General features: G+C 41.5%; 1 pseudogene; it reads left to right on the plus strand.

The window, feature by feature from the left end:
• Positions 1 to 1,428: 1,428 nt before the first annotated feature.
• LOC128052538 (nucleophosmin-like) lies at positions 1,429 to 3,835 on the plus strand (annotated as a pseudogene).
• The last annotated feature ends 12,371 nt before the right edge of the window (positions 3,836 to 16,206 follow it).

Below are 16,206 nucleotides of genomic sequence, written 5' to 3' on the forward strand. Positions count from 1 at the left end.
ATTGAGTCAGTGATGCAATCAAACCATCTTATCCTCTGTCATCCCCTTCTCCTCCTGCCTTCATTCTTTCCCAGCATCAGGGTCTTTTCAAATGAGTCATTTACAACAGAAATATAACAGTGTTGGTTAGTAATCATCTTAATGGGCTATAGACACACTTAAGTTAGAACGTAATATTCTGAAGTCGTTTCCTGAAATAAGACCTTTTACCAAAATACATTGCAAATGTAAAATGAAATGATAAAGGACTAGAAGGAAATGTAAACAAGTATTGTATTATCTAAGGAGGGAGGTAGTCTTTCTAAGTATGATACCAATGACAGAAATTACAACCATAATAGATTTGACCGCCTAAAAGCTAAAAGCAATCAAACAAATTAAAGGGGGGAAAACGTAAGAGCGACAAAGATTACTAACATAGAAAAGTACATCAACAAAATTGAAAGCCTAAAAAGAACAAAGAAAAAAAATTTGGGCAACAAAGAAAACAGATAAAGAATGAGTAAACTTAATGTGGTGGCGGTTTAGTCTCCAAGTCATGTCCAACTCTTGAGACCCCATAGACTGTAGCCTGCTAAGCTTCTCTGCCCATAGGATTCTCCAGGCAAGAATACGGGAGTGGGTTGCCATTTCCTTCTTCAGGGGATCTTCCCAACCCTGGAACTGAACCTGGGTCTCCTGCATTGCAGGCAGACTCTTTACCGACTGAACTACAAGGGAAGCCCCAAACTTAATGTACACAAAGCAATTAAAAATCAGGAAGAACCCCTGTGTGATTCCCTTCTTTGTGACTGTATCTCCATCCACTTTCTCTCCTACCAAGTATTAGTCAGTACCCCAAGGACAGTTTGGTTGAAATGAACATGAGTCCTTGAGGCCTAGAACTGACCAAAAGTAGTGATTTTAAAGTGGGTTATAATGGAAGAAGGCTGAGCACTGAAGAACTGAAGGCTGAGCATCAAAGAATTGATGCTTTTAAACTGGTATTGGAGAAGACTCTTGAGAGTCCCTTGGACTGAAAATAAATCAAACCAGTCAATCCTAAAGGAAATCAATCCTTAATATTCCTTGGAAGGACTGATGCTGAAGCTGATGCCACCTGATGCAAAGAGCCAACTCTTTAGAAAAGACTCTAATTCTGGGAAAGATTGAGGGCAGGAGGTGAAGGGTTCGACAGAAGATCAGATGGTTGGATGGCTTCACCGACTCAACGGACATTAGTTTGTGCAAATTACAGGAGATGGTGAAAGACAGGGAAGCCTGGCATGCTGCAGTCTATGGGGTCGCAAAGAGTTGGACATGACTGAGCAACTCAACAACAATAATGGAAGATGACCTACAGTTATCTTTAAGAATAACTGATACAAAAGATAAATTGCACATTATTAAAACAGTGGCAATGAATTCTGCAAGCAGTGAAATTTGGCAACTTTAAAAATATCTATATAGCCAACAGTTTCCCTTGGAAGCTTTGAAATAGCACCACTTGTGGCTTAGAGTTAAGGGATGGTTCAGGGCCCATGCATATTAGTGGACAGTACTTGGTTGGTGTGAAGGAAGACGAAGAATCAGAAGATGAAGAGGAGAAGGTACATCTCTAAGTATGTCTGGAAAGAGATCTGCTCCTGAAAGTGGCAGCAAACTTCCACCAAAGAAAAAGTCAAACTTGCTGTGAAGGTGATGATGATGATGAAGATAATGAGGAAGCTGAAGAAAAAGTTCCAGAAAAGGAATCCATATGAGATGTGTGTGTGTGCTAACTCACTTCAGTTCAGTTCAGTTCAGTCACTCAGTCGTGTGCGACTCTTTACGACCCCATGGACCACAGCACGCCAGGGCTCCCTGTATATCACCAACTCCCAGAGTTTACCCAAGCTCATGTCCATCGAGTCAGTGATGCCATCCAGCCAACTCATCCTCTGTTGTCCCCTTCTCCTCCTGCCCTCAATCTTTCCCGGCATCAGGATCTTTTCAAATGAGCCAGCTCTTTGCATCAAGTGGCCAAAGTATTGGAGTTTCAGCTTCAACATCAGTCCTTCTAATGAACACCCAGGACTGATCTCCTTTAGGATGGACTGGTTGGATCTCCTTGAAATCCAAGGGACTCTCAAGAGTCTTCTCCAACACCACAGTTCAAAAGCATCAAATCTTCGGTGCTCAGCTTTCTTTATAGTCCAACTCTCACATCCATACATGACTACTGGAAAAACCATAGCCTTGACTAGACAGACCTTTGTTAACAAAGTAATCTCTCTGCTTTTTAATATGCTGTCTAGGTTGGTCACAACTTTCCTTCCAAAGAGTATATGTCTTTTAACTTCATGGCTGCAGTCACCATCTGCAGTGATTTTGGACCCCCCAAAAAATAAAGTCAGCCAGTGTTTCCACTGTTTCCCCATCTATTTCCCAAGAAGTGATGGGACCAGATGCCATGATCTTAGTTTTATGAATGTTGAGCTTTAAGCCAACTTTTTCACTCTCCTCTTTCACTTTCATCAAGAGGTTCTTTAGTTCTTCACTTTCTGCCATAAGGGTGGTGTTATTTGCATATCTGAGGTTATTGATATTTCTCCCAGCAATCTTGATTCCAGCTTGTGCTTCATCCAGCCCAGCGTTTCTCATGATGTACTGTGCATAGAAGTTAAATAAGCAGAGTGACAATATACAGCCTTGACATACTCCTTTCCCGATTTGGAACCAGTCTGTTTTTCCATGTCCAGTTCTAACTGTTGCTTCCTGACCTGCATATAGGTTTCTCAAGAGGCAGGTCAGGTGGTCTGGTTTTCCCATCTCTTTCAGAATCTTCTACAGTTTATTGTGATCCACACAGTCAGAAGTTGGCATTGTCAATAAAGCAGAAATAGATGTTTTTCTGGAACTCTCTTCCTTTTCCATCATCCAGTGGATGTTGGCAATTTGATCTCTGGTTCCTCTGCCTTTTCTAAATCCAGCTTTAATATCTGGAAGTTCATGGTTCACGTATTGCTGAAGCCTGGCTTGGAGAATTTTGAGGGTTACTTTACTAGTGCATGAGATGAGTGCAATTGTGTGGTAGTTTGAGCATTCTTTGGCATTACCTTTCTTTGGGATTGGAATGAAAACTGACCTTTTCCAGTCCTGTGGCCACTGCTGAGTTTTCCAAATTTGCTGGCATATTGAGTGCAGCATTATCATGGCATCATCTTTTAGGATTTGAAGTAGCTCAGCTAGAATCCCATCACCTCCACTAGCTTTGCTCATAGTGATGCTTCCTAAGGCCCACATGACTTCACATTCCAGGATGTCTGGCTCTAAGTAACTGATCACACCATAGTGATTATCTGGGTCATAAAGATCTTTTTTGCACAGTTCTTCTGTATTCTTGCCACCTCTTCTTAATATCTTCTGCTTCTGTTAGGTCCATACCATTTCTGTTCTTTATTGACAGTCACTTCAGTTGTGTCCCACTCTATGCAACCCTATGGACTGCAGTCTGCAAGGCTCCTCTGCCCATGGGATTCTCCAGGCAAGAATACTGGAGGGGGTTGCCATTCTCTCCTCTAGGTGATCTTCCTGACCCAGGGATTAAACCCACATCTAAAATGCATAAGAATCAAACCAGAATGACAAGACTCAAAACTATCGACACCAAGATGAAAAGGTCAAGAATCTCAAAAACATAGGGAAACTCCTAAAACACCAAAAGGAGCTGATTCTATAGAACACATTAAGTAGAATGCAAGCAAGCATAGAAAAAGGTGTTTCTTTTCCCAAAGTAGAACCCAAGTTCATCAATTATATGAAAAACTGCATCTAGATGACTGACCAGAAGTATGTTCAAGATCTCTGGCAGTAAGAGAAATGTCTTTTAAGAAGATAGCTTAAACAGTTTGTTAAAATTTTCCATCTTATTTTTGTAACAGTTTATAATCTGACTGTCTTTTTTTTTTCAGTTGGGATAGTGGCATCTTTATTTGTACTAATCTGTTACAGGAAGGGATTGGTTTGTTTTATTTTATTTTCTAATTGAAATTTCAATTTAATTTAAAGTTTAAAATAATTGATGAGAAAAAGATGAGTCCCCCAGTAGGAAAAAATTATAGTCAAAGGACACACTCAGATAATTTACAAACACAGAACCCAAATATTTGGGTTTTTTAAGTATAATGTCCTTAGTAATCAAAGAAATGAAAAGTGTAAATATACATATATTTTTTCATTTACTAAGTTGACAATTTAAAAAGAAATAATGGAAGCAATTTTGGAAAAGAATGTGGGGAAACTTATAAACTGGGGCTGGGAATGACAACTTATCAGTTTATTTCCAAGTTTATAACTTTGCAGTAAGAATCAAAAGTCCCAAAATTTACATTTTGTTTGACACTGGAATTCCAAACTCAACCTAAGGAAACAACAGTGGATAATTGCAAAAAATGAAGCTATAACACCCATGACCATGTTGTTTACAAGAGGGAAATAATATTGGGACTATCAATACAATATATTGTATTATATTTATACAATATAAGTGTATTGTATAAATACACTCATACAATAGAATATGAGGCAGTGATTTAAAATTATATCAGAAAGGCATTTACCACTATTAAATTTTGATAGGTTCCTAAAAAATAAAAACCTTTATTAAGCAAGAGAGTTCCAGAAAAACATCTATTTCTGCTTTATTGACTAACCAAAGCCTTTGACTGTGTGGATCACAATGAACCGTGGAAAATTCTGAAAGAGATGGGAATAACAGAACACCTGATCTGCCCCTTGAGAAATCTGTATGCAGGTCAGGAAGCAGCAGTTAGAACTGGACATGGAAAAACAGACTGGTTCCAAATAGGAAAAGGAGTACGTCAAGGCTATATATTGTCACCCTGCTTATTTAACTTCTATGCAGAGTACATCATGAGAAATGCTGGACTGGAAGAAACACAAGCTGGAATCAAGATTGCTGGGAGAAATATCAATAACCTCAGATATGCAGATGAAACCACCCTTATGGCAGAAAGTGAAAAGGGACTAAAAAGCCTCTTGATGAAAGTGAAAGAGGAGAGTGAAAAAGTTGGCCTAAAGCTCAACATTCAGAAAACAAAGATCATGGCATCCGGTCCCATCACTTCATGGGAAATAGATTGGGAAACAGTAGAAACAGTGGCAGACTTTATTTTTTGGGGCTCCAAAATCACTGCAGATGGTGACTGCAAGCATGAAATTAAAAGATGCTTACTCCTTGGAAGAAAAGTTATGACCAACCTAGATAGTATATTCAAAAGCAGAGACATTACTTTCCAACTAAGGTCCATCCAGTCAAGGCTATGGTTTTTCCAGTGGTCATGTATGGATGTGAGAGTTGGACTGTGAAGAAGGCTGAGTGCCAAAGAACTGATGCTTTTGAACTGTGGTGTTGGAGAAGACTCTTGAGAGTCCCTTGGACTGCATGGAGATCCAACTAGTCCATTCTGAAGGAGATCAACCCTGGGATTTCTTTGGAAGGAATGATGCTAAAGCTGAAACTCCAGTACTTTGGCCACCTCATGTGAAGTGTTGACTCATTGGAAAAGACTCTGATGCTGGGAGGGATTGGGGGCAGGAGGAGAAGGGGACTACCAAGGATGAGATGGCTGGATGGCATCACGGACTCGATGGACGTGAGTCTGAGTGAACTCTGGGAGTTGGTGATGGACAGGGAGGCCTGGCGTGCTGCGATTCATGGGGTCGCAAAGAGTAGGACATGACTGAGTGACTGAACTGAACTGAACTGAATATATGTATTAATATATAAATGATAATACCCATATAAAAGAGTAAAAACGTATAACTAAAATGCTAGCAGTTACAAAATCACAAATGATATTTATTTTGTTCTTTTTGCTGTTTTACTTTTTTTTTGCTTTTTCATAGTTTCTACATTGTCTTCAAATAGCATATAACTTTTATAACCAAAAAAAGGTGTTTTTTTTTTAAAGAAAATTTTACAAGCATAAGGGAAAAACCAGTAGTCCAACAAGCTTATGTGTTTCCCACCAAAGTAAATGGCTTTCATTTACGGCTTCCAAAGAGCATGCTGCCTCTCTTTTTCTCCCCTGATCTGCATCCAACTCTGTTATAATTTCCTTCACATCATGTCAAAAATTACCCAAAACCCCAAGCTCACTCATTCAATTAACTCCCTACCTCTTCCTTACTCAGTATTCAATTAACATTGAATCACTTTAAGTCTTGCTATTTTAAAACCTGCTCTAGCTAATCTTTTTTTTTTTTTTTTAACGATCAGCTCTGGGTTTTACTTCTGAGCCTTCAAACATCCTGAGAACAACGGGATCTTTGTCAACAAGTCACTTGGTTGTTCTGGGCTTGTTCTCTGGAGTTCGATAGGTATGTAAGACAAAATGGAACAACTTGGACGCTTCCAACTCAGAGCAGTGGTGTGCCAAGGAAAGCAAAGAAAGCAGGCCTGTTAGGGCATGAACATACCTGACATGGGTCAGGGTAAGGATCTTTCTTTAAATGAATTACCCCACACAGTTTTGTAGGAAGCACACTACAGGCTCATGCTGTATGGGTCTCTGGCCCTTGTCTGCAGTCAGCTCCCTGTTGTGACTTTGGACAAGCAGTTTAATTGCTCTGTGTATTCTTTACATCATTCCTAAAACTATGGTATTATTTCTAGATGACATCTAAATTGATGGGCCTTCCTGCCCCTTTTGACCCAAATTGTGTTACTCTAAGGGTTTCCTTGATAGCTCAGATGGTAAAGAATCCACCTGCAATGCAGAAGACCTGGGTTCAGTCCCTGGATTGGGAAGATCCCCTGCAGAAGGGATAGAGTGGGTAGTCTATCTTCTTGCCTGGAGAACCTGATGGACAGAGGAGCCTGGCGGGCTACTGACCATGGAGTTGCAAAGAGTTGGACACAACTGAGCGACTAAGCACAGCACAGTGTTACTCACAAATTCATGAAGTCTATATAATCAGCCAAGCCCCCTTAAAGTATTAATAGCTCACCGGCCAGTATCATTACAAATACATTTCTCTTTGTTGCTGTGTGTACTGAAGCTATCTAGCCTACTTCACAACTATTACATATTCATTATGTCCTTTAATAATAGATTCCTTTGATCCTTTTTCTCTATTCTCCCATCCTTCATTTTTCTCCCTGTTCCGTCCATCTTCTTGCTTTGATTCAGGCTGCAGTGAGTCACTTACTTACCCTTACAGACTAGGGAAGAGCCCTTTATTTTTTTTAACCTGAGGGAAGTTAGTCTTTGGAAATACTTTGATTTATTGCAACTTATTGCATATATTGTTATTTCAAAGTAAAAGAGAGGCAATCAGAAAGCAGAAGAGCAAAAATGATAAGAGTTATCAGCTAGACGGCCCAAGCATGGGACTAATTTCTTGCAAAGTTCACAAACACAGCACTGTTCTCAAATCAAAGTAAGACTCTCCTGACTCTCTGATCCAAGAGAAGAGATCAATACTAACTACATGCTGGAAAGGGTGTGGACCACTCATCACTGGTAGAAATGTGCAATGGCACAGCCACTCTGGGAAAGAGTGAAGCCGTTTCTCACAAAACTAAATCTGCATTTACCACATGGCCTGACAAATACACTCTTGGGCACTTGTGCCAGAGAAATGGAAACTGATATTCACACAAAAACCTGTACACGGATGGTCAGCTTTATACACAATGTCCCCAAATAGGAACCAACTGAAATGTCCTTCAGTGGGTGAGTGGCTAGAGATTCTGATGCATCTAAACCATGAAATACTACTCTGCAATAAGAAGAAGCAAACTATTTTTAATATTTATTTACTTTTATTTATTTATTCATTAATTGGCTTTGCCAGGTCTTAGCTACAGATGGGATCTTCAATCTTCTTTGCAGCATGCAAGATCTTTAGTTGCAACATGTGAACTGTTAGTTGCAGCGTGTGGGATCTAGTTCCCTGACTAGGGATCAAACCTAGGTCCTCTACACTGGAACCTGGAATCACAGTCACTGGACCACCAGGGAAGTCCCAGGAACAAACTATTGACAGCTTAACAACACATGAGAACTTGCATGGATCTGAAGGGAGATACACTGATGGAGAAAAATTCTCAAAGGCTATACCTATATGATTCTTTGTCAAAAAAATTTTTGTTGGAACTATACTGCTGCTGCTGCTAAGTCGCTTCAGTCGTGTCTGACTCTGTGCAACCCCATAGACAGCAGCCCAACAGGCTCCGCTGTCCTTGGGATTCTCCAGGCAAGAACACTGGAACTATAGTTGATTTATAATGTTGTGGTAGTTTCAGGTGTCCGGCAAATCGATTCACATTCTTTTCCATTTTAGATCATCTGTATGATTCCTTTTACACATCATTCTCAAAATGACAAAATTATAGAGTTGAACAGCAGATTAAGGGTTGCCAGCACTGATTAGTGGAGAGGGGGAAGAGAAGGAGGAGGTTGTGGCTACTAAGGGAACTTTGGAATGGAACTATCTTGTACCTTCAGTGTGGTAGCAGCCACACACTGCCCAGCTGATAAAATTACAAAGGAAGGCAAGGGCACCCCACTCCAGTACTCTTGCCTGGAAAATCCCATGGGCAGAGGAGCCTGGTAGGCTGCAGTCCATGGGGTCGCTAAGAGTCGGACACAACTGAGTGACTTCACTTTCACTTTTCACTTTCAAGCATTGGAGAAGCAAATGGCAACCCACTCCAGTGTTCTTGCCTGGAGAATCCCAGGGACAGGGGAGTCTGGTGGGCTGCTGTCTATGGGGTCGCACAGAGTCGGACACGACTGAAGCAACTTAGCAGCAGCAGCAGCAGCTATACACAAATGAGTGCATGTAAAACGGGAAAAAATCCAAATAAGGTCACTGGATTGTGTCAATATCATCAATATCAATTTCCTGGATTTGATATTGTACTATAATTATGCAAGATGTCAAGAGAGGGAAATCAATGCTAACAGCACATATATGGACAATAAAGAGCCACCATCAACTTAAGAGTATTGAATTTTTCCTGTAAAGCCTTTTTATCGAATGGAAATGCAAATCTCCCCTATAGTCCACATTCCCTGAAATTTTAAATTATTCCTAACTTTAGGTGTTCTATTTTGTGGTGGTTGTCATGGTGATGTTTAAAGAAAGGGAGAACTATAAAGTGCTATACAAAGATCCTATGTTCTCCAAGTCACTGGAATAGTATTTCCTTTCTGTAGCATATGCCATTGGTTCCCCATCCCCAGGCTTAGCCAACCCCAGTGGTCACCTGCAGGCAAAACACCCGAAAGCTGATTTCTCAGGAGCAACCCTCAAGCAAGAAAGGGCAGGAGTTGGTGGCTCTGTAGCATCTTCCTCCCTGGGGGGTGGGAGGAACCTGCAGTGAAATCTGTACTATTTCTCAAGGCATCCCCAGCAGGATTGAACCTCAGTTGCCCACAGCACTAATCTGCCCATGGTCACACCTTTTATTGGCTCTTCTTTCCTTCCTGTGTCTCTCTCCCCTCTCCTTCATTCCATCTCCCAAATAAACATCTTGGACCCAGTTCCTTATCACAGGGGTCTACTTTTGGAAGGACTCAAAATCAGATGCTCACACGAAGGATACCTAGATGCAAATTACAGGGACTGTTCTCTAATTTTACCTTCTCTGATCAATACCAAACCCCAAAAGCAACTGCCACACGCTTCACGGAGATTTAACACAATTTGTCTAAGACTGAAAACAGCATTTCTGGTAAATACAGTTTTGGACATTTTTAAAGCTCCTATCCTAGCTGTTGTTTAGTTGCTAAGTCATGCCCGATTCTTTTGTGAACCCGTGGACTGTAACCAGCCAGGCTCCTCTGTCCATGGGATTTTCCAGGCAAGAATTCAAGAGTCGGTTGCCATTTCCTTGGGGATCTTCTTGACCCAGAGATCAAACCTGCATCTCCTACATTGGCAGTCAGATTCTTTACCACTGAGCCCCCAGGGAAGCCCTCCATCTTAGTTTCCTGGTAACAAATACGGACATTTAGCCACTAGGCTGTTTGTTTACCAACTAACTATAAAGCCTTTTTTATACAGGTTACATTTGCTGAAGCAAATCTGCATTCAGTGTGTATGTCTTTAGAAAATGACAATACTTGTATTCTAGACTCGAGAAGCTCAGCCTGGATCTGCAAACCCAGTGGTTTCATCAAAAGGGTCAAAGTGTTGGCTAGTTTCAAGAAGCCCCCCTTAGTGACTCAGGAAAGTCTGAAAATGAAGAAAGTGAATGGATCCTTTGGGATCCTGTGTGTGTGTGCTAAGTCACTTCAGTCATGTCTGACTCTTCACAGCTCTGTGGACTGTGGTCCACCAGGCTCCTCTGCCCATGGGATCTCCAGGCAAGAATGCTGGAGTGGGTTTCCATGTTTTCTAGGGGATCTTCCCAACCCAAAGATTGAACCAGAGTCTTTTATGTTGCTTGCATTGGCAGATAGGTTCTTTACCACTAGGACCACCTGGGATACCCTTGGGATCCTGTATCTCATGCTAAATATAACCCACCTAGACTAATAGCCAGCTTGAGTCCTATTCATTAGTATCTTGAAACACTCTTCTCTGAAACTTGGCTGGTATCAAGACTGCCCTCCACTGGCATCATTTTCAATTATTTTTCTGTAAATATGTTTATATCTGGGTATATCTGGTTAAGTAGGCAAATATCTTAATATACTTCTAAAGCCTTGGAATAAGATAGCTGAAAACAAAAAATAAATTGGGAGTCTGAATATTTAAAGCCCAGTTCTGTGTGTACCTGGGGAGCAGGGTTAGGGGCTGCAATTCTGACCATGTCCCTTGGACTTCCTGTGTATGTTTACTTACCAGCAAAATGGAGAATTTTAATTAGATGAGAATGAAAAGCCAAGTTTTGCTCAGTCTTGACAAGTCTTTTATTCTAGACAATGTTTTTGTTTCAGAGAAATGGGATCCACTGACAGTATTATTAGCTATGTGCTGATTCATTCACTGAGCATCCTCTGTGTAGCAAGACTGTGGATGGGACACTAAAATATTCCCATGCATCAACAGATATGCCTGCCCCAGCATCTTAGCTTCATTTGCCCCATATCCAATGTCCCAGGAGCCAGTGTCCTACAGGTCAAGTTTAGGTCATGTGCTGGTCCCCAGCCTCTCCAAAAAGACTGAGAAAAAATCTGGCTTCTGTTGACTTCCACGGAGGCAAGCTAAGGGAGCAGCTGTCACCAGGAATTGAGGGCCACTAAGATAACACACAGTAGTGAGTTGCCCCAGTAAGAAAACAGGATACTTTTTTTTCTTTCTTTTTTTTTGAAGTATAGTTAATTTAAGCTTGTTCTGGTATACAGCAAATTGATTCAGTTATACATATATATGCTTATTCTTTTTCACATTCTTTTCCATTTTGGTTTATTACAGGATACTGAATATAGTTCCCTGTGCTATATAGTACAACCTGTTGTTTATCCATGTTATATGTAATACTGTGTATCTGATAATCCCAAGCTTATAATTTATCCCTGCCCCTTCCCCATTGCCCTTTGGTAGCTATAAATGTGCTTTCTCTGTCCTGAGTCTGTTTCTGTCTCATAAACAAGTTCATTTGTGTCATATTTTAGATTCCACACATAAGTGATATCATGTGGTATTTATCTTTCTCTGTTTGACTTACTCCATTTAGTATGATAATCTCTAGTTAATCTAGATAATCTCTAGCTGCAATCTCTAGCTGCAAATGGTATTATTTCATTATTTTTTATGGCTGAATAGTATTCCATTGTGTATACATACCACATCTTCTTTATCCATTCATCTATCAATGGACAAATAAGTTTTTTCCATATCTTGACCATTGTAAATAGTGCTGCAATGAACATTGGGGAGCATGTATCTTTTTGACTTAGTTTTCTCTGGGTATATGCCCAAGATTGAGATTGCAGGATCATACTGTAGTTCTATTTTTAGTTTTTAAAGGACCCTCCATGCTGGTCTCCATAGTGGCTGCACCAAATTACCTTCCCACCAACAGTATAGGAGGGTTCCCTTTTCTCCACATGCTCTCAGGCATTCATTAGGAAATCAGGATATTAAAGGAAGAGGAAGATTTGGATGTTAGTCACCCAAGAGATGGCACATTTTCTCCACAGCTGCCTACCTGAGTTCTCGAACACAGTTCAAATATATGACTGCATATGTGCATTTGGAAGCGAGAGAGGAACCATAAACTTCATCCTGTGTACTAATGCTTCTGGCTTAAGCAGAAAGAAGTTGAGTCCAGGGGGTCTCTCACACTAGTGGATGGATTACTCTCAACATCATTTTTCATAATGTTCTCACAAGAGACAGAGCCATGAAGAAACTATAAGTACTTGCTGGGGTCTGCTTTTTGGGTCTGTCTGACACTCAATATATTGTTACCACCACATCCTCAAAGATGCCAGCAGAAAGGATGTCTAAGATAATATTCAGGACAAGAGTACTATTCAGGGCCTGTGGATACATAGGGAACTTCCCAGTGTTGTATGGATGGACACCACTGGCCATGCTGGCTCAAGAGGGCAGAGAATTTAGCTCTCCTCTGACTGATGTCATCAGGCTGCAAAGATCCTCATGCCTGTTTAGCACTGGACTCCTCTGTTTCCACCACTGCTTTTTGTACCACCTCCTCTCTCAATACCAAATGAAAAAGTGAAAGTGTTAGTCACTCAGTCGTGTCTGACTCTTTGTGACCCCATGGACTATAGCTCACCGGATTCCTCTGTCCGTGGAATTCTCCAGGCAAGAATACAGGAGTGAGTAGCCATTCCCCTCTCCAGGTGATGTTCCCAACCCAGGGATCCACCCTGGGTCTCCTGCACTGCAGGCAGATTCTTCACCATCTGAGCCCCCAGGGAAGCTATCAGTGTAATTGAAAGGACTCTAAAAAAGAAAGTTTAACATGTGCTCAGTCCTCAAGTGTTTAAAACTAAATTTGGTACAGAAATGCAAAGGACTTAGAATAGCCTAAAGAAGTTTGAAAAGTATCTCAAATATATCAAATTGTACTTTCAAATATGCATAGCTCATCTTATTTCAATTATGTTTCAATAAAATGTTTGTTTGTGTTTTTTAATGAGGAAAATCACCATGTGGATATCACGAACATTCTGTACATAGGCCTGTGCAAAGGCTCAGCCATGAGCTCATTTATGACTGTGCCCCTCTGAACCTCACCCACCCAAGAGGGAAGCATTGTCCTGTATTTTTTGGTTATCATTCCCTTGATATTTTTAAAAATGCACTTACTATACATGTAGCTTACTTCTGTCTATGTTCGACCTTTGTAGAAACAAAGTCATAGTCAATATATTATTCTGTGACTTGCTTTTCTTGTTCTACACTTTGTCAGTAATATTCATGCATGTTGATATATATAGTAGTAGTCTATTCATTTCACTGCTGTATAATACTCCAAAATGATTTTATTCATTCTATTCTTAATAGTCATCTGGATAGTTTCCAGTGTTTTACTGTTTCAAAAGACATTGTTGTGAGTATATGCACAGTGATTGATCCTGGGCACATGCTTAATCATAGACTTCCCAAGACATAGCATAGCATATACACATCTTCCCCTTTATTAAATAATATGAAATGATTTGCAGGTACTTGTATTGATTTACCCTCTCACCAGTAGCATATGAAAGAGGTTGCTTTACACCCTTAACAAAACTTAATATGTTCAGACTTTCTTCAGTTCAGTTCAGTCACTCAGTCATGTCCCACTCTTTGCGACCCCATGAACCACAGCACGCCAGGCCTCCCTGTCCATCACCAACTCCTGGAATTTATCCAACTCATGTCCATTGAGTCAGTGATGCCATCCAACTATCTCATGCTCTGCCATCCCCTTCTCCTCCTGCCCTCAATCTTTCCCAGCATCAGGATCTTTTCAAATGAGTCAGCTCTTCGCATCAGGTGGTCAAAGTATTGGAGTTTCAGCTACAACATCAGTCCTTCCAATGAACACCCAGGACTGATCTCCTTTAGGATGGACTGGTTGGATCTCCTTGAAATCCAAGAGACTCTCAAGAGTCTTCTCAAACACCACAGTTTAAAAGCATCAATTCTTCCAGTGCTCAGCTTTCTTTACAGTCCAACTCTCACATTCATACATGGCTACTGGAAAAATCATAGCCTTGACTAGATGGACCTTTGTTTGCAAAGTAATGTCTCTGCTTTTTAATATTCTGTCTAGTTAGTGTTAGTCACTCAGCTGTGCCCGACTCTTTGCACCCCATGGACGGCAGCCCACCAGGCTCCTCTGTCCATGAGATTTTCCAGGCAAGGATACCGGAGTGGGTTGCCATTTCCTTCTCTAGGGGATCTTCCCAACCCAGGGATCGAACCCAGGTCTCCTGCACTACAGGCAGATTCTTTACCGACTGAGCTACAAGGGAAGCCATAAGATTAGGGTGTTAGCAGGGCCTGCACTCTACTAATCTCATCTCAGCTGGTCCCTCTCCTAATCTTGAGTGAGTGAAAGTCGCTCAGTTGCATCCAACTCTTTGCGACCCTGTAGATTATACAGTCCCTGGAGTTCTCCAGGCAAGAATAGTGGAGTGGGTAGGCTTTCCCTTCTCCAGGGGATCTTCCCAACCCAGGGATCAAACCCAGGTCTCCTGCATGGCAGGCAGATTCTTTACCAGCTGAGCTATCAGGGAAGCCCTAATATTCTGTCTAGGTTGATCATAACTTTCCTTCCAAGGAGTAAGCGTCTTTTAATTTCATGGCTGCAATCAACATCTGCAGTGATTTTTGGAGCCCCCCCAAATAAAATCAGCCACTGTTTCCACTGTTTCCCCTTCTATTTCCAATGAAGTGATGGGACCAGATGCCATGATCTTAGTTTTCTGAATGTTGGGAACTTTAAGCCAACTTTTTCACTCTCTTCTTTCACTTTCATTAAGAGGCTCTTTAGTTCCTCTTCACTTTCTGCCACTAGGGTAGTGTCATCTGCACATCTGAGGTTATTGATATTTCTCCCAGCAATCTTGATTCCAGCTTGTGCTTCCTCCAGCCCAGCATTTCTCATGATATACTCTGCATATAAGTTAAATAAGTGGGGTGACAATATACAGCCTTGACGTACTCCTTTTCCTATTTGGAACCAGTCTGTTGTTCCATGCCCAGTTCTAACTGTTGCTTTCTGACCTGCATACAGATTTCTCAAGAGGCAGGTCAGGTGGTCTGGTATTCCCATCAGACTTTCTAAATGTTATCAATCTGGGGTGTATAAAATGACATCACAACTAGTCTTTAGTTTGCATTTCCTAAGAGGGCTTCTTTGCCTGTCTGTCCTCCCTGCCAGATGTTCAGATCCTGAAATACAGGATGCACACGTAATGGGTGGCTCCAGCATGTAGCAGGGTGTGTCTAGTATGAATGACCACCGAACATTAGTGGAATGAATACATGATGGTAATTTATGGGCTTCCTGATCCTCAGGGCTCGGAGGGAAACAAAATATGATGTCAGAATGTGGAAGAGAGCAGGGTAGCAAATGGTTTGTTGATCCCATCTCTTGCCAAGTTAGATCTCACAGACCCTGGTGGGAGAGAGTACAAGGGAACAGAAGCGCAGAGCTGGGAGGAAGAAGTCCTTCCTCCTTTTGCTTTACTTGTCATTAAATCCTCTGTCACATGCACTGGACCTCACCTTAGAACATTAACTGGGGTTAAGAATGGAGGAGGAGATGATGCTACTTCGTTGCCTCTCTCTGCTTCAGAGTGACTGGCACCCAGGACCAAGAATTGGGACTGGAGATTCCTCTGCCACCTCAACCAACCACATCTCAGGGTAATTTATTTGATGTCTACCTCCATTTCTCAGACAGAGACCAAAGGTGGGCCCCTCTAGAGAGTGAGTAGTGAGCAGGGCAAATGCTGAGTATTATGAACAAGTCCACTGAGAACTTGCTGGTGTTGGTGTCAGGCAAAGCCCTTGCAAGCAGCCCCACTGGGCTGCTGCTGTTGCGATGGGCTATAACACCAGACTCCCACCACCTACCTGATTCCCCTTCTGCCTCCCCCAGCCAATGGCAGTGCACTTCTAGCAGTTGTCTCTTTGCAGGAATTTGCACCAAAATTAAACCCATCAAACTGTCAACCCCATTGCTGGGGCTGCTCCCATGTCAGCCTATGTCATGACAACCGATGACAGAAGTGCCAC

This window comes from Budorcas taxicolor, chromosome 8 (genome assembly GCF_023091745.1).
Source record: "Budorcas taxicolor isolate Tak-1 chromosome 8, Takin1.1, whole genome shotgun sequence".
NCBI lineage: Eukaryota > Metazoa > Chordata > Mammalia > Artiodactyla > Bovidae > Budorcas > Budorcas taxicolor.